Source organism: Aphelocoma coerulescens, chromosome 11 (assembly GCF_041296385.1).
Source record: "Aphelocoma coerulescens isolate FSJ_1873_10779 chromosome 11, UR_Acoe_1.0, whole genome shotgun sequence".
NCBI classification, from domain to species: domain Eukaryota; kingdom Metazoa; phylum Chordata; class Aves; order Passeriformes; family Corvidae; genus Aphelocoma; species Aphelocoma coerulescens.
Window position 1 is genome coordinate 5751944 of NC_091025.1, and position 18494 is coordinate 5770437.

The window sequence follows — 18494 nt, forward strand, 5'->3', positions numbered from 1 at the left end:
GCAATTAAAAGAAGCAGAACTTGGCGCTGTGGGATCATGACCAGTGCTGGTAGTCAGGGTGATTGACACTGAATCCTTTGATTTCTCCAGGGGCATCATAATATTTTAAACTTATTATTAATTACAAGTGTATTAATCTCCAAATAGTATTAACACTATTTCAAAATATAGTTTTATCCTATCCAACCTACTGGGGAAAAAAAAAAAAAAGCAGTTTTGGATGAACTGAACAACTTTATAGACACTGTGCTTTATAACCAGATAGATTTTCCCTAGTTAGTTCCACTTCTATCTAATATTGGTGGAAGATTAAAGATACTGAATCAATGGCTGTAAAAGCTTACATTAAAAATTTTCAGTAAATGAGAAGAGGAAAATTTCATTAGAAACATAAATTGTAACAACTGGAATGCCTGCAACTTATTTTTAGTATTCTACTGACAGTCACACTTGAAAGCCTTTTTTTTTTTCCAAATGTTTTCTTTTCTCAGATTAAAAAAAAAGAAGAAGAAAATGACCTCTAATATTTTGAAATATAGAACTAATTACAGTAGAGAGTGATCCTGATCCCACTGAAGTCAACTGCGGCATTCTTTATGACATTGCAGGATAGTGCCTCTATTAAGAAATAGTAAGGAAATGAGATACTTTAAAGAGAAGGGTTTAAAATGAACTGGCTCTGTTGGCCTCTTTTGTAAAAATACCTTAGAGCCACTTTTATCAAGTCAAAAGGTTCATTGAAAAGAGAGAAATGAAAAGATGCTGCTCATGGAGCCTGGCAAAACATGAAGTTCTTAACAAATATCTCTCCAATCCAATTATAACATTTAAATCAAGGAGGAAAAAAATTATGAAATATAATGAAAGCTTGCTTTCTACTGAAAAAGTCTACTTGGAGATGTCCAGACCTAAGGGAATTACCAAGTCAGCATTAGAGTGGGGAAAAAAATGTAATGTAAATGAGAGTAAATAATCAAATTTTTCTGGTGGAAATAAGTGCAGTTGTTTGATGTAATTTTGACACACAGCATAATTTCAGCATCAACAGTGAAGTTTAAAGAATCAGTGTGTCTTCATGAGATTTCTGTACAGAAAAGCCATTCAATGGGGAAATCTAAATAAAACTTCAGTTTGCAAATTGACCCCTCTATGAGAGAAAGCCCTGAATTATTTTAGTTGCAAATAGAAAAATAGAGATGACCCCATTTCAATAATTTCTAGGTACCTTTTCCATTCAAAAATCCAACATGATTGTGGAACATAAATCACAAAAATTGTGATGTGTGACTGTTTTTGTGCTCATAAAAATCGAACTTTGGTTTATATCTCTAACACCAGCTCAGCCACTTACAATTGCAGTTTTCCACAGTGAGCTACACTGGACTCATGTCACTGTGTTTCTTGCAGATGTAATTTTTCAATATCATGGGGATATAGTCCAAACAATTAAAACAATTAAAGCAGGGCATGTCTTCAGTATTTTACTCAATCTCATAGTCTGTATGAAATATATTTGTAATTTCATGTTCATTTCCAAATGGAGACAGATTCACACACCCTCACAGCCAAACTCAGGACAAGAACCAACAATTAAATGAAGCCTGAGATCCAGTCCAAAGCAGGCATATACTCAATTTAATTTTTAAATAGCTTAATTAATAGTTTCAGTTAAAGCAAAGAAGTGAAAATGGGTCAAACTATGTAAACATTGGTTAGAAAAACACACTGTCCAGCCAAAGCATTGTAGAACTGCTTTTAAGAAGAATGGTCTTTAAATTTAATTTAAACATGGTTTTCCAACTTAGGTAAAAGCCCAGTTCAGACAAGGCCCAAGCCACTTTTTGTGCCACAAAGAATTACAGCGGTATGCTGAGAGTTTATTTAGTCTTTGCTTGTTCTGAGGCTGTGTTTCACTGTGCAGTCATCATTTTCTCCTTGCTGTCAGCACGTTGTTACCTCTCGGCAGCTCGGAGCCCGCCGTGGGGAAGCTGCGCTGAATCGCCGCCGGGACCTGCGCGAAGGCTGCACAACATCCTCCGCAAATATTTACTGGAATTTTGAAATGGGCTGGGAGACACTGCTATTGCACGCTGAGTGTTTGCTCTCTGCAAACAGGCAGGTTCAAGTTCTTATTGACACGGCTGGGATGGATGATGGGGTCCCTTACATAAGTCTCAAGGCCAGGAGAGTGATTTTGCTCCGGAGTAGTCAGGGAGTAGAAGCAATACCACATGTCTTATCTGACCAGTCATTGCTCAGCAGCCCTCACTTCATGGGAAGATACACTTGTTAACGTCTTGGTAGCTCCTGGATTACAGAGGGGCAAAATCATAAAATTCAAGCAATTTCTCTCAATCCAGAGAATTACTGTATCCAGAGAAAACCGTGTTCTTTACTCTAAAAAAACAATTTTGGCAAAATTTTTCTAAGATACTTAAATTTCAGTTTAAATTACACCAGGGTGTCATTTCAAAGCATTTAAGAATGCTGCTTTTAAAAATCCTTTTAAATTATACAGTAGCACTTACATGACTCTATATATTTGTAGTTTGAAGTTTCTGCTACAGTGAGTTCTTTGCAGATTTGCTGATTTGCAGTTAACTTCCAGGTTCCTAACTTTTTGGCTAGAATAACTGAAAGGTTTCTATTTGCTTGTAGGGTTGGGTTTTTTCTGACTTTTTTCTTTAAATTTTAATTTGATTAGGTTAATAAAACCAAAAAAGAAGAATTTAAAAAAAAATCAGATGATAAGTACCAAGAGCGGCTCAGGTGCACTGCTTTAGGAAGATGTCTCTGCCATCCCCTTCATCAGCACTTCTTACTGGTATGATACATTTGGGAGTTTGAGCCTAAACTTTGACTAAGTTTTATCACATGAGAATTTTCCCCCAATTCTTTTGTTGCACCTTGATTTGTGCAGAGCAGGTCATGCAGCACAAGTTGGCAATGTCTGAAGGTGTCACTGCTCTTTGCCAGCCATCCCCTTTGGAGTGTGAAGTCAGGTTTGGGGGAGGGAATCTGCTCTTGGTGGCTTTTTATGGAGTACATGGCTGGCGGGTGAGACTGTTTTGGCCTTCCAGATCTGAACACCTTTGTTTCCACTGTAAAGGACAACACAATCTGTGCAGGGAACAAAAACCAGCTCCTTCTTCTCTCCACCTGCAGAACATCTGCAGAAGGAGGGAAACGTATCAAAGATCCTTATAATGAAGGACAGTTTTTACTGTTCATGTTCAAAAGCAAAACCACAACAGGAGACAGCGTCCCTTTCATGAGAACCAAGCAAACAGACATTTTGGGCTGGAGAACAGGCTGGATGAGCTGACCTACTCCAGCTTGTCTGAAAACTTAAATGTGTCAAAGGTTCTCTTCCAGGCAAAGGGAAGATGTAGGAGAGGTTTTTATAAATGGCAGTTGGGCAATTAATGTTAACCATCAATATCAGAATGGCTTAGATTGCATGATTAACTAGTAAGAGTTTTGAGCTGGCTGGTAATTTTACATTAAATAGTCAGGCAGCCAGTGACTTGAATATTGATGAATATCCTGTGTTTTATTAATATGCATTCTCTATAAATTAGAGGCTTAGTACACAAAGAAGAATCCTAATGCTCTTGCTATTTTTCATTGCCACAGGTAGAGCTGAATAATTCATAGCAATTAATTTATTTCACTGATTTAGCCTTTTGGGGCGGGGGGGAGGTAAGGGGGAAGTTGAGCACAAGTAGTCTGCAGGTAATTTTTCCATGTTTATTTATGATAAATAACTCACCAAACACATTTGATGACTAAGTTTTGGGGATTTTTTGTATCTTAAATTGGAGAAATTAAGAGGAATATGGGCAGAAGTGCAAGCAACCCACCAGTCATTATAAGAACACAAATGAATTTTAAATTTAAAAAAAAGCCCAGCAAGTTGCAAATACAACACACATAGGGTCAGGCTCATGTTGATTTGTATTGATCCGTGCAATGCTGTTTACATTGCATATTTCTGCTCCTCATTTAATTGATTGTAATTCTTCAGGACCAAGATTTTCTTACAAATATTTCTGTGGGCAGAATTCCTTGTCTGTATTTAATCCCTAATGCAAAGGTGAAATGCTGCCCGTTTTGCAGCCAAAGGAAGTTTTACCCTTCATTCTGAAAGATCCAGGATTCCACCTGCTGATGGCAACACTCTTGTTGTAAATAAACACAACTTGAAAGCTGTATTTGGTACACACATAGCCATAATGCATCCAACACGGATGATATTTTATATTTGTGTGAAGTTTCAGAATAACCATATGCAGATTTTTAAATTTATTTTTTAGTCAGTGGGAGACGGTGCCTTAAATATGAGACAAAATTTTGCAGCAAAAAGATCATTTGCCAATCCTGCAGCTCGGGGAGGCTGCAGCCCTGTCTCGGTGTCACACTCATATCCTGAGCAGGTAATATCCAGAAACACACGAGGAGGAGGAGGCTGGATGATTACTGCCTCTCCCTTATGCTGGTTCTTACAACACGCTCACAGCAGTGAGACTTGCATAGCACGCAATAAATCATTGCCTCATTATGCTCCTTCTGTAGGTTTGTTTAGGGCACCTACTCTAGTACTGGCTATGGAGGATTATTTGTTCTTCCCAGAAATTCCTCTCAGATACAGACTTCTGGTTTGATTTGCACAGAAGGAAAAAATCTCTGTGTCTTATTTTAAAAATAATTTCTTAGTGTGCACAAAAATTTACATTACAGAACTGCCTAAGAAGGTATTTTCAGCAATGTCTGGATGGGATTTTAATTTGTAGGTGGGTGATTTTGTTGAGAACAGATAAAGGTTAAAGAAGGTTTTTGTGGTTTTGTGTTTTTGTGACTTGTCAATATGAAGTATTAATAAATGAAGCAGAGGGTCTTCATACCCTCCTTTCTTCCTTCATCCCTTCTTGCCTGTCTTCCTTTTTTGCTTTCCTTCTTCCGTTCTTTCTTTCTTGTGTACATAAAAGCTGCTGATCCCTCACCTAGACAGATTTTGTTGAATTATTGTAAAAGAAGCCCAAGTTCCTCATTAAAAAACATGTTAAGGTCTTCACTCACTTTTTCCATATGTCTTTAGCCAGTCCTAGTTCACAGCCGGTGCAGGAGGGCACCGGTCTGATTGATAGAATAGGGATTTTGACACTTGGTTTTGATTTAAGGAGGCAAAATGTCCTAATAAAAAGTGTACATTAGTTGGCCTAATTTACTAATGAGAAGCAGTATTGCTGATTTTGATAAAACAGTATTTATTTAGCATTGCACCAAGTAAATGCTGGAATAACCTACATTGTACCTGCAATGGATTTGAACGGCTAGAGCTGTGACTTTGGAGAGCAGGTGGGTACACTGCAACACGGCTGGGTTTTGCTGCAGTGTGACAATGTGATCTAGGATCCAATCCAGGCTCCTCAGAAATCAATGGAAATTCTACCCTTGACTTTACTGGGCTTTGGATCCCGCTCCAATTGTGCCAGGATGGAAATGAAATTACTCCAATTTGGGGGAAGAATTTTCTGGCTTAACAGATTCAGTGTTTTGTATTGATGGGTGTGTTTGTGTAAGGGGTCCTCCCTTCAAGTTTGAGTGTTTTTGACACATACCTTGCCATGATTCTCCCTCCTAGTCACAGTTCCCTGAAATGCAATAGATTTCTGTTTTGTGACCACTCACAGACATCCCAGATGAACAATGACATTTCATAGATGATTGTAATGTGAAACTCAAAATCATTGTAAGCTTGCTCAAAATGTGACCTGCCTTCACACAAAAGCTCCCTAAGCTTTCTGAACCTTACAGCAAAGCTGCATGTGTTCACAGCCATAAAGAAACACAAAGATAAGTCACTTTGGTGTATTTTGGGGTTTCACTACACATACTCCTGCATCATTTTGTCTCAGAGTCCTGGGTATAATCTTCATTTGATCTTAAACTCTTACAAAGAGCCTAGGAATAGAAGATGGGCTGAGGTCAGGACCAGAAAAGACTTCTTCCAACACCCACTGCAACGTGAGTCCCCCACAAGCAATCAAGACTCAGCAAGACTTGTACCCAACTCTTTTTTGATGGAAGTGCAGTGGTGACCTTCTAGATTGATTAAAGATGTGACATTGATTGACTTTGAAGGGAGCCACATCCACCCTTCTTCTGCCAAAAAGGCAGAGGCTGCAATGTGAAGCCTCAAGAATGGGGCATTGCTCTTCCAAGTACATGGAAGACATCCAAGGGTAACGGGATAATGCAGATAATGGGATAGGGTTTCTCCCCTCCTCTCCCTCAAATACCATATAGCAAGATTTTGGCTATACAGCCTCAGGCCTTAGAAGGCTTTTCTCTGATAGCTACTTAAAAGATGAAATAGCTGAGGAAATGAGCTCTTTTTATAGGTTATGTAGGATGTTTGGTGGTTGAGAATGTCAAAAAGGACTAGTGATGTTGACTCTGCAGGAACCTTTAATGGTGATGGGAGTATGATGCTGTGAGGACCAGTGTCAGAAGAAGGAATGGTTTTGTGGGGAAAAGCTTTATTCCTCTGGCAAACCCACCCCTGAGGATTTTTCACACTGTCACTTTGGGGTGCCAAGTTTGGAAGATGCTAAAATGGCCCTATTTGCCAAAGATACACAGTATCTTAACAATATCTGGTCTCTTTAAGGCACCTTGAGTTGGCACTGAGGAATACTGGCCTCCAAAATTGCCACTTTTGAAAATCTAGGCCACTGAACCTGATATGAACTATCAGAAAGCAGAGACAAGGGAGCATTTATGTCAGAGAACGTATAGTGGCTTGAAAACTACAAATCAAAATAATTCACCCTTTTATGTGTAAATCTCCTTCTCTTTGATACACAAATTGAAAAGCTGTCTGGTTTCCTTGTAGTTTCCGTAAGCAAGCAGCATGTGACTGCACCCTCTAGAATGCTATTTAAGTGTTTTTTAAAGTGCAGACCTGTTAAGGTCAAGCAAGCTCATCTGTATGCTAAAACTGAGCCCACCAAACCTTACACCTAAAACCAGCAGGCAAGGGGGTCTCGAGTTCCACGGCTCCCCCGTGACAAGGGTATGGCATGACAAACGGTGAAGCAGCAAAAGATCAAAGCACTTTTTCAGGGATAACAATAAAATCAGAGACAGAAAAAACACCAGGTCCTGGTGCAGGTGTCTGCTCTTCCAAAGCAGCCTTTGTCAGGTTTGACACAGCCAGCCCATCGCAAGGGGATGCAGGCAGGAGCTGAAAACTGGCAGTAAATAAACACCAGCAAATGAACGTCCTTTGAGGTGCATTTCTGAGCTGGTAGAAAGGCTGGAGAGTCCCTGCATGGAGGCCATGTAGAAGGGATCACTGGGACACACTGAACTCACTCTGAGTTTATTGGAAAGGAACTTTTGAATGCAAGCATGGAAAGACAGTGCGATGTGTTTTGCTCATATTCCACAGTTGTTTTCCCTGGTTGAGAACTTCAGTGCAGGTCCTGTGGAAGTCAATAGCTGTCTTGCCTTTCAGAAGGATTATGCCCCTAAATAGCTTCTTTAGGAAGTGTTCTTTGCTTGGTGATAACACAAAGCAGAGGGTGGATGATTAACACCAATTAGGATTATTTACAAGAACCTAGAAAACAATAGGCCCATAAATCATTGTCTTATCAATTGTAGTTCCTCCTGAGTAATTCAGTCATCGCTGGGCACCCTGCATGTTTCACTGTTGGTTAAGTACAGATCACACTGATGTTAGCTGAAGCGTGTGCAAATGTTGAAGGTACAATATGACCTAAAATAGCAGCATGTTACAAAAAAATTCTTATAGTTTTCAACATTTCTATGTTCTAAATCCCCTACAGTTTTCCCTCAGGTATATTGAGTGAATTTAAGGCAACTGACAGTAGCCTTGTTTCTCTTGGGTTATGCTTCAGCTCTGTCTACACTTGTGTCTCTGTTTGGGATGGTTTTGCAGTAATGTCCTGGCTGTCTTCATTTGTTGGGCACTGGTCCAGCTGCAGAACAGCTTCAGTGCACACATATTCCTTCCAGAGGAGAGCCAGCAGGGGGTTCTCTCCAAAAGCAAGCCAGGGCTTGGTGGGACACACTGCTCTGATCCAAGGGGCAGGCACAGCACCACAAAGTCCTTCAGGGTGTCTGTAACCCTGCTTTGCAACGGGAAGGATGTCAAACCTCCCAGAGCTCCCATAACAGTCTGGAGAGGAGTTTGTGCTTTGGAGAGGGTCAACTGCTTTATGTGACACCCTTCTTGCTTGTGACTGGCAGCTCTTGAACCACTACTCCTCTTTCTTCCACCAAGACTTCTCCTGGCTCATTATCCTTTTTGTTTAGTAACTGCCCAGTCTTCTGTAGCTGTTCCTCCTTGCTGCTGATCTTTTTTACTTCTACTTTTATCACTTTTTGTGATCCCTTTTCCAATTTCCAACCTTAGTCTCCCAGAAGATCCGGAGTGGTGATGCCTGGATGCAGAGGAGATCACACTGCTTATAAATCTGCACCATGAGGAGGCCAAAAGTTTCTGCAGCAGCAGGAGGTAAGCCAGGACTGCTGGTGGGTGTAAGGAGCAGAGAGCAAAGCCACGTGAGTTTGAGAAGAAGGCAGCAGCATCCCTGAGGATGGAGACTTTGGGGCCGTGTCATGATCCTGTACAGAAAACTTGAAGAGTCACTGAAAACTTCAGGTGGGAACACACCACCCAGCCATCTGCTTGTGTGGTTTGGTCCCTGGACCTTTGGGGTCTGCACACCAGAGACTGAAAACTCTTGACTAACCCTAAATTTCCTCTTTGTGGACTTCTGAGGTGATAGGAATGGCACAAAAAAATCCAATATATCTTCTTCGCCATAATGTTTCCAGCCTGCTAACTTTCCCAGGACTACTTTCTGCTCAAATTACTGGAACTTAATTACATGAGCTTTAATTTCAGTTGCTTGGCCAGCTTTAAAAACATATATTCAAATTTGAACCACAAGGACAGAATTTTTGGAGCCTCTTTGTCCTCTCACTTTGTGTTAATTTAAATGAGGAAACTGTGCCTGTGAATCTCTGCTTTACTTCACCTATTCCAAACCAGTCTCACTTCTGGAGAGATTTCCCTGACTCCCAGCAGTTTAAGGGGGAGCACAAAAACCCCCTTATGTGATAGTTTATGTTTTTGAAACTGCACAAACAATAGATATTTGTCTCCTGCTTATGCATTTTCTTGTAAATAAAATGTATTGAGACCAGTGATGGAGTTACATTACATGACTTTACACCAGATAATGCATTGACATTTTACAAGGGAGTGTTGTATTATTCATACATTTCACAAGTAGATCTTACAATGTTCAATTAAAATGAAAAAAGTGGAAGGAAAATCAAGGGAGGGACATGGAGAGAGAACATGAAAGAACATGGATGGAAAGTGGTGGAGTTGCAGGATTACACCACCTATCAAGGCATTATCTGAGAATTCCTATGATTAGGACTTATCTTTCTGGCTTCATTATTTTATTACAATCTGCTTCTTACCTGATAAGTAATACATGACCTCCAAATTTTATTGCATTTACTCACTTTCTTTAGATTTTGCATCAGTTTGTTCCCCTCTTAAGATCTTATTTCTGTTAAGGAATGAAGATTTTATGTTTTTGCTGGGGTTGACTTGTTCCTCTGGTATTTCAGTGTTGTTATTCAGCTAGTGAGTGTCCCACAACAATTTCTTGGATAACACTTCCATCTATCACATTGGGATGATCAAGGATACAATGCAGCTGATGTTCAAACACTGATGTATATCTGGGGTTGGACACCCACCTCCAACTCAGCAGACACAAAACTCTCCAAAAAGCCAACAAAAGAGGGCTCTTTTTAAACACTCCAACCCGCTAGTGGATTATCCTTAATGGGTTGGCAGCATGCCCCTTCCTTCCTCTGCAGGAATGCTGGCCTGGCTTTGCAGCCCTGGGTTTGGGTTTTTAGTGGTTTTGTTTTATTTTTTTTTCCGTGTTACAGCATGTAGAAGAAATAAAGTGTAAGACTGATTTGTGATAGTTCATGATGGTTTTTTTTTCTCTGCAGCTGGGATTAACTTATTTACCTGCAAGGAGGCAAATGTAGTGGCCAGCACTCCTCTTTGGGGAGTGACCCTGCCTTGTCAGCATGGCCCTGCAGGAGAGAGCTCCTTGCATGGGCTGGCTGTTGTTTCTGGGAGCTCATGGACACACCTTCAAAGGTTGAGGGTTCAGCTTCTTCTGCGTGAGAGAGGAGAGGAAATGACCTTCACCCAGCTGAGCAGGGAACAACAGGAAACCCTCACAGTCCCGCCACTTCCCACCCCCCAGGATCCGGCACTCAGGGACCTTTTTGACAAACTGTCAGGGTTTTTGTCAGGGTTTAGCTGCTGCAAATATATTACCTAAGTATGCTGATGATTCATGGGGAAGTGGTGTACGCTGATTTAAGTGATGGACTAGCCATTCTGTAATGGGTTTGAGAATTCCCAATCAGACTGTACTTAGTTTTATCAAGCAGGAAGCTGGCAGGCTGTGTTTTAATCAACTGATAGCATCTCTTGGCAATTGGCATCCAGCTAGTGGACAGAGTACTTCTCAAAGACCAGCTGCTAAGTTACAAACAGTCACAGCCACTCAGATCACTCAGCCTAACCTCCTATTTTCTATGTTTAGCCTGTTTCTTTCCCAAATGAAAGTTTCAGCTGGAAGTGCAGGATATCTGCAGCATACTTGCTTCTCTTTCACTGATGTTCTAGGGGGAATGGATGAGGCAGAATACATTTGCTTCATCCTCCAGAAAGCTATGTTGAAACAACCTCCTAGATGTAGCATAAAATCCCAGAACCATTCAAATTCTAGGATTTGGTGCTGGCACAAGTTTTTGGCGTGCTCACATTGCATAAGTGTAGTAAATCTACAATGTGGGGCCACACCAGGCAAGATGTGGCCTTTCCCCCTTTGATTAGGCCTCATTATTCCATGACTCATTATCTATTGTGTCACCAAAGACATGCTTGATGTTTTGACCTGTACCAGCAGACATCAAGAATGGTTCCCTTCCCTGATAAAACTCGTCACTCTATTTATTACTTCTGGGAGAGACTGGCTCCTGCAGAGCATCTTCACAGCACAAACCTTCAGGTGCCACAGCTACCTTAAATAATTCCCTACTCAGGATTTATGTTTTGTCACAATTATTGAGGTCTGGAGCCATTCACACTCATGGAGCTGTGCTCAAACACAGCATCAAACCTGAGGAGCTGGTTTGTTGTGCCTGGCTCCTGTAGAGTAGTTACTGTACTTAGCAACCCACCACCAATATATCTGCTACTCTGAAAACAGGCTTTGAAAAGCACCAGAAGGGATCACTCCCCCATAAAGATTTTTTCCAACACTGCAGAGCTGTTGGGGCTTTCAGAGAGAAATTCTTCTCCCAGTTAAGCATCCCAGCCAGAGGGGTGAAGATTTCACCACAGGCTGACAAAGCTCTGGTGCAACCTTCTGCAATGGGCCATGAACCCCCATTTAAAGCTGGGTCCTATCTGAGATGCTCTTGAGCCATGCAGGCATGGAGGGAGGTGGAGAGCAGACATCCATACAGTTGGGATTTGGGAGCCATCTGTGATGTCTTTGCACAGGGGTCCCACAGCACCGTGTGGGAAAACAGCACCCTGGTCTGAGAGCTGAGCACTAAAACCACGTGGGTTTAAAACCGGTTAAACATTTGGAACCCTCAGAAGAGGCTGATGATGGAAGGCTGTAAAACAATCATGCTTCCAAAATATAATAAAAATGAAAGCGAGGTGTAAGGAACAGAGAGGAGTGATTCATCAGGAAATTGTACTCTTGAAATTGTGTGACCAATCCTGGGCGAGGGAGGAGCTGTGTGTAAGCACTTAAGGGCCAGATACCGGCTTGTCCAGAGGAGTTGAAGATACAATGAAGGTTGACAATGAACCCCACGACTGAAAGGAAAATTTTTACTTCCATCTTAGATATTTTCTGTTGACCATTACATGAAAATCAGAGAAACCAGAACCCTGTTTTCAGTGTCATGTCCCATGAGTGTTTCAGCACACAATGACCCCCACTGCAAGAGCTGAATTTTCCAATGCCAGAACCACCAAAAGGACATGTGAAAAAAAGGCTGAAAAAGTCTTCTCTGTCCAGGATGGAAGTATACAATTTCCACAGGGTCATTTTCTGTGTAAACATTTGTATTTGTAGGTTTTACAGATTAAAACACAAATGTATCTTGCAAACATATTCAATAAGTCAATTTTAAAGCAAGTTAATTAATGTATCTAAGCTTTATCACAGAGCATAAGTGAAAAAAAATCCCCCAGCCAAATGTGAAGAGTCTAATCTTGATTTTCTCACTCTTTGAGTTCATTTATTATAATGTTTGCTCAATTTTATAAAAGCCATGCCCATGTAATAATCTAATTTCTGAGAGCATCTCCAGGGAGAGGAGATCACATTACAATATCTCACATTATGTGCCATTCAGGCAGTATCTCCCAGATCATAAAACCTATGGAAAAGGAATGACACTTGAATAGTAGGTTCCTCCTCCTTTCCTTTTTTCCTTTTCTCCTTTTCTGACCATTTTTTTTCCAGCCCAGGGCTCTCTTCCTTTTACTGTCTGACCTCATGCACCCAGGCTGCTCATCTTCATTCTGCAGAGAAACAGGCTGTGGTGCACATCTCTCCTTGCTCTACCTGACCACCTCATCCTGTCTCACACTGTCTTTCATATAGTTTGGGATTTTCTCTGCTGTTCTGGGCTTTCACTTGTGTTGCCTCACAGTCCACGTTTTGTGCCTATAGGTGCTGCTTTGTGAACTGATGAACTGGAGCAGAGAACCAGCCCTGCTGACAAAAATCTGAAAAAAGCCCAAGTTTCAGGTCAATAATTCCCCATGTCTGAATCACTGCAATTCTATCCAAAACTGTCCTAACAGGACAAGTACAGAGAGACAGAATCTCTCCAGCTACCTCTGGTGCCAGCTCACAGAGCCATTCCCCTGCCATCTCCATTTATTTCAGCAGTTTCAGGGATGTTGATAAAGACCTCAGGGGAGGGTTATATGGTCTTAAAACATTTCATTGGTCCATTCATGTCCACACAGTCCAGGGCTTCCATTTTTAAGACTCCTTCCCTATTATCATGGAAGCTGGATAATTACCATAGAAGCCTGTTAGAAACCTGCTTAAGACACTAGTGTTGGGTAGCAAAACACTTGCAGCTTGCCCAAATCTCAGTGTGCAAATCTATGGGGTCCTTTGAGTGAAAATAGGTTTTCTAGGAGATGATCTTGTTGCTCTAGATATTATTTTAACATTCAAATCTAAGGTCACAACCTCAATCCTAGCTCATCCAATTGACCACAAAGACCATAATCAATTTTATTTTTTATGACACATCCATTCCAAACTACCACTCTCATTGCCCATTTCTTCATGTAGAAGTTGTGCACCAAATTATCTGGTCTGATTAATACCAGGTTACTGTGCCTACTAGTGCACTTACAACACAACTTTGCAATGGGAAAATAATCCCAGCCTTTTTAAACACTGAGGAGAGCAGAAAAAAAAATCATAGCATCAGGACTAAACCAGTTCTGACAATTTCTCATTTCCATTTATTCAGAAAAAAAGTCATAATTGAGACTTAAGGAAAAAAGAAAAGCCCTCCATGCCTTTAAGTGTAAAATCCATTTTAGTAGCAGGAAGCTGTTATATGGTTAGAGCAGTTATTTTTATTGTCTGTCTGGGTATAGTTTTTAACTGCAGGCACAGAATAAATCAATAGTGTCATAAAGCTACTCTCACCCTCTGCCCTTTCTAAAGGGACATTGTTCAGTGTCTGTGCTGGATGTGACACAGACTGTGCTTTGATGCACAGAATTATGCCTCTACTAATGTTCTGGGGGAGAGATGTGTGTGACACATATTTACCTGTATCTCTTTGTCCATACCATCTCAGAGTCATCAGATTAAAAGCAAAATAAAACACAGATACACACATAAAAATGTGCAGAAGTTTTTCATCAGAAGAGAGGGGCTTATTCTGGTTATTCTCTTGGAAATGATATTTTCAATTAATTTGTGCATTCATAAATATTCTCAGGTGATGTATTTTCAAGACTGTCTGAGAAAATATGCAGTGCTTCATAGGACAGTCCACACAACTTAAACCTGACTGTAACCCACTCTTTAAAACAGCGAGGAAGGACATAGCAGGATGTGACTGCATGAAGCTGGTGCTAGATAAAATTGCCCTGAAAGTGTGCCTTTTTAATAGCAAGAGTAGTTAATGGCTGGAACATTTGGCTTAGGAATGCAGTGGATTGAGCATTGCTTTCAGTCTCTAAATCAAGAGTGAGTGTCTTTCTAAAGCTATGCAATAGCTTCAGCAGAAGTTATGGCTTTGATGCTGAAATGAGTGGGTGAAGTTCTTCAGCTGTGTTACATAGGAAGCAAAACCAGATGACTGTGATGGTCCTTTTCAGCCTTACTAATCCATTAAGTCCTGGTTTGGGGCCTTTCACACGCTGGGGTTTAAAGCAGCCTCTTAGGTCTTCCGGATGGTTTCTGCAGGCAGTACACGTTCCAGAGCTGGATCTGACAAACTCCATATAAATGGGTGTCCGGAATTGACACACTTTATAATTTATATATAAATCACTGCCTCTAAATGCAGTTCCAGATACATTTCCCCATGCAGCTGAGCTCACTTTGTCTGTTCTGTGCAGTGGGGATTTTCCTTTGCAAAGCAGATATGCATCTGAGCTGAAGCACACACTACCACGTGCTGCTGGAGACCCCAAAAACAGCCACCCCTAACATGGACCACAGAGAAATAAACCTTTATGGATCAAATTCTTAAGAAATTTATCAGCAGCAATTCCTGTTGTCAAGTTAATTCATTGCTCCTCTCCTTGCTTGCTCGTTGCAACTTCCCCAGGTTGGCACTTCTGACAGAGGCATGAAAATTGTACTTGTGCTGCAAGTGGGAGGTGGAGACAGCAAAAATCTGTGCCCTGTCTGTGGGACTCCATGCTGAGACAGCTCTATTTTCACATCTATTCACAAGCCAATTGGTATTACCTCAGTATTTTTTTGAGGACGGCTCTCAAGAAATGTAATTGAAGTTTGGATTTGGTAAGATTAGAGGACGTAAACCCTGAAATAATTCAAGTGGTTTCTGAAGGCAGCACCACTCACATGTAGCTTGGTGCTGGATGAACAGAAAGGCAGAGAGCCCACAGGAGTCTGCACACTCCGTGGTGAGCATGGTGGATACCACTCACCTGGGTAACCGAATATTTGTTTTCCTTCTTACTGCAAAATGCTTAGTGCTGAATTTTTATGTCTATAAATACTGATCTGGATTTCCCTTCCTTCCCTCCCCACGCTCCATTGAAAGCAAAGACATCTCACCCAGCACCATTTGCTGACTCCTTCCCTTCTGCTCTTCCCCGTCCCCCAGTACGTGAGCAAGGTCGTGTGCGGCCCCTTGGTTTCCCCTCAGGACACTGGCACTTGGGAAGGAGAATAACAGATGTTGGGGAAAAAACAACACCCTGTCAGGTAGAAAAAAACACTTTAGCAAAAAAAAGCCATATGAACTCCCCGGCTTCTCAAACTTTCTCATGAGTAGCCAGTGGCTGCTGGAATAGCAGTGAGCAGCAACAGTAATAATAAATTACAGTAAATATCATCCTGTCATAAGTGACAGCAAGCCAAACCCACTGCTGTTCAGAAATGAACTGGGGAAAATATTTCTTAATCTCTTTTTGTGTTATTCAGCCAGCTGTAATGATTTATAGTACTCCGAAGAAGTTGTGGTACAGAGTTGTTTCTTAATCATCCATTTCAGCACCTTGCTATTACCCACACGTGTCTGTGCTTTGGTGGGGACTCTGGCACTGCTGGATGCTGCAAAATGCTTTCCCCAGGAATAAACTGATTTAATACAAGGGGCCTCTCAGACTTTCTCTGGGACCCTCCTGCCTTTGGGGACAAACCTGCTACAAGGAGGAGCACTGCTAAGTTAAGGGCAGTGCCGTAACAGTGCCTTGAATGAAGGTTGTTTCCCCAGAGCTGTCTGGTTTGAGCCTATTCAGCTGTAAATAACCCCCATCCAGTGGACATGGAGGGATCTGGTGCTGGAGTGCATCAGATGGACACCCTGCAGATGAGGCTGTCCCCCTGTGAGTCTGTGAGCACACTCAGGATCAGTGGGAAAATAAAATGGTGGGGGATAAATTGAGCTGGGAACATGGTATCAATTGCTGCTGTCTTTGTCTACTTATTTCCAAAGATTTATACGTGACAGTGTGAGGACTGCTCAGTGACACATTTTAATTTAATTAAATTTCCTGTTGGATTAATGTCTGATCAATCAATAATGTTAATGTTTTTGCAATTTAGAGATTAAAGCTTGGATGAGCGGATATTGAAATACTCTCACATCCAGCTGCCTGGGAATAGCTTTTTCTGCTTCCATTCCTCAGAAAACCAGTTTGGGGTGAGAATGCTTCCTAAGAGTTGCCATGTACATACACCAAGGCTGAAAACTTTGTCCCAGCCTAGCAGAGGGTGAGTGAGTCATGCAGGAGCAGTGTCACTTCTTGAAGAGACAGACTTGTGTGCAGCTAAGACATGGATTTATGCAAGATCTGTGTGGCTCTGTATATTTTCCCTCTGATGTTCAATATAGGAGAAAGTTTGAAGAACAGGGCATTGCAGGTGTGACAGTTCCCTTTGCTATGTGCTCCTTGCTCAGGAAGTCATCAGTGCTGAGGTTGCACCTGGGGATTTGAATCTGATCACCACCAGGGCATCGATTCTCCACGTGTCCTTAGTCCCCTCTGGATCCCACTTGTTCCTCTGGCCACCACAGCCTCCTGCAGCAATGAGTTCCCAGCTTAACTGCTGCTTTCCAAGGTGCCATCTATGGGACAGCAGGATCCTGGTCTGGAGCTGAATTTAATTCTTCTTGAAGTTTCTCCCCTGCCCAAATTTCTCACAGATGAGCTAATTGTGCTCCACCCTCTTCAGGCTCTGAAGATAAAGAGATGCTGTAGCATGTCCACAGAACCTTTTTTTTTCTCTTATGCCTTGTTTCATTTAGTGTCTCAAATATTTTAGTAGTGAGGTCAGGAGAGGCTTTAACTTATTCAGAGGAGTTATTCTGCACTGAATTTTCCGTGAGGCCTTGGAGTCTTACACAGTCCTTTAAAAGCTTAAGACTCAAGAAAAAAGTAATCCGCATTTTCAAACTTGTAGAAATGTGAACCCGAATTTCCTCTGAGTCTCAGGTATGGCTGTAGTCTCAATAAGTCAAACTAATTTGTCAGATCTTAGCACTATCAAAACTTGTACAGTGAAATTCCCACCTGAGTGCGGTCTGCAGACTCCAGTGTCCATCTCTGGTCTTCAAGTCTGTCTCCAGAGCTGCTTCTGTTCTATTTGGGGTGCTTGCATGCTTGTTGTATTTAGGGGAGCCTTAAAAGGGCCAATTTCTTGCCCAGCTGTATTTTAAAATCTGTAAAATTTGTATGTTCTGTCCCTTAAGGATGTTCTGTTTGCTGTGTACCTGTCCCTCAGACAACCCCAAAGTCGTACACAGAGGGAGGAAGACAGAGAGAGAGAGAGAGGAGGAGGGGGAAAGAAAGAGCAGCTCATTTTCCACTTTAGCACAGACACCTGAGGGGTAGAAGTCAGCAGTTTTCTTGACAGTACAAGAACTTGGTAACTTAAAACAGGAAGCAAAAGAAAAACCACGACCAAATAACTTTGCCTTGACCTCCTCCTAAGAGAGTCAATGACTTTAAAGTAAACTGGAACTTCTTGCTGGAATTTATTTGGACGTCGGCTGCTCCTTACCTCATTAGCACAGCAATATTCATAAATGTGCCAGAAGGTTTAGGCAGGCTGGAGGATGTAATGAAGCTAATTTTTTTTTTTTTTTTTTTTTGGTAAGGGAAGGCTTCACATATTTGTGTCTCACTATCAAAATCCTCTGTAGGAAAGACTTTCTTCCACTGAAATCTGTGTGCAGCAGGTTTTGTCTTATCCTCTGCTGTAGGCTCCACCAGACCCCCACCACTGCAGGTGAAAGAGCAGCCTGCCCAGGGTACCCACCCGTGGCTGGGGTGGGGATGGTTGAAGGGTAAGAGAATGTCAGTGTCTCTCTGTGTGTACAAGTGTGTGGGGAAGGCAAAGGAAAGAGACAAATTTGTTCCTTGGCAGGGATGGAAGTAACCTACTGCTAACAGGTGATTTTTCTAGTAGGTCAACATTTTTATGCTTAGTCCCTGGTACAACATGTCCTTCAAGGCTGGCTTTCATAGGTAGGACAGCAGTAAGTTGGTTCACCTGGATTAGTGGTTATTCCTTCCTTCCTTCCTTCCTTCCTTCCTTCCTTCCTTCCTTCCTTCCTTCCTTCCTTCCTTCCTTCCTTCCTTCCTT

At 41.6% G+C, this 18494-nt stretch overlaps 1 protein-coding gene across 2 annotated transcripts in view; it reads left to right on the forward strand.

The window, feature by feature from the left end:
- The window catches only part of MAF (MAF bZIP transcription factor), a 184507-nt gene that overhangs the window by 53287 nt on the left and 112726 nt on the right, over positions 1-18494 (forward strand). The window contains exon 3 of one of the 2 annotated variants that reach the window (XM_069026706.1): positions 8447-9244. The exons of the other annotated variant lie outside the window; for it this stretch is intronic. The gene's annotated coding sequence lies outside the window, so the exon portion shown is untranslated. Of the gene's footprint in view, positions 1-8446; positions 9245-18494 lie in introns of those variants that run through there. 2 annotated transcript variants of the gene reach the window in all.